Raw genomic sequence first — 655 nt, forward strand, 5'->3', positions numbered from 1 at the left:
GCCAGGCTCCCGATGCGTGTGCCCCGTGCTGCGACTCGCGCCGTGCGTCGCTTCCCTGAATATAGAACTCCAGCATCATCACCGATGTGGCCTCGCGTACATTGCGACCAGGTGCGCTGTGACAAGGTTGTCCCTGTCTCTACGCGAAGACTACGACGCGATGCGCGCAGCAGCGGTGATCTGCAGGCAGGAAACACTCGGACGACTGAAGGTAGTTGAAGTCGGTTTTGGCAACACTCAGTCTACTGACGTCTCCTACCTTTTAGGAGCGCTGGCGACAACGGCTGACTTGGAGGAGCTTCAAGTCACGGGACTAACATATCACGTAACGGCCACGGCCGCTGCCGCTGCTATTCTGGGCAGCCCCGTGTCGACGCCTTCACTGAGATTTTTCCGGTGCGAGCTTCTCCCGCAGACCGAGCACTTTGTGAACTTCATACTGGCTGGACACGCGGCCACGCTCCAGAGGGTTGACCTCGGCCATCGGAGCCACGGCCCCTACTCCTCTGGGCACTTACTGGGTGGCTTGCCGAATCTCCGCCAGCTGAAGTGCAGCAGTATGCCCGGGCTGGAGGCCGTCGCCGCTTGCGAATCGCTCCAGGACCTGGACCTGGTAGTTCGAATGGAAAACGGGGCCGCCGTCGCGGGGGCTGCA

This window comes from Frankliniella occidentalis, unplaced genomic scaffold, assembly GCF_000697945.3.
Source record: "Frankliniella occidentalis isolate FOCC.00 unplaced genomic scaffold, Focc_3.1 Scaffold76, whole genome shotgun sequence".
NCBI lineage: Eukaryota > Metazoa > Arthropoda > Insecta > Thysanoptera > Thripidae > Frankliniella > Frankliniella occidentalis.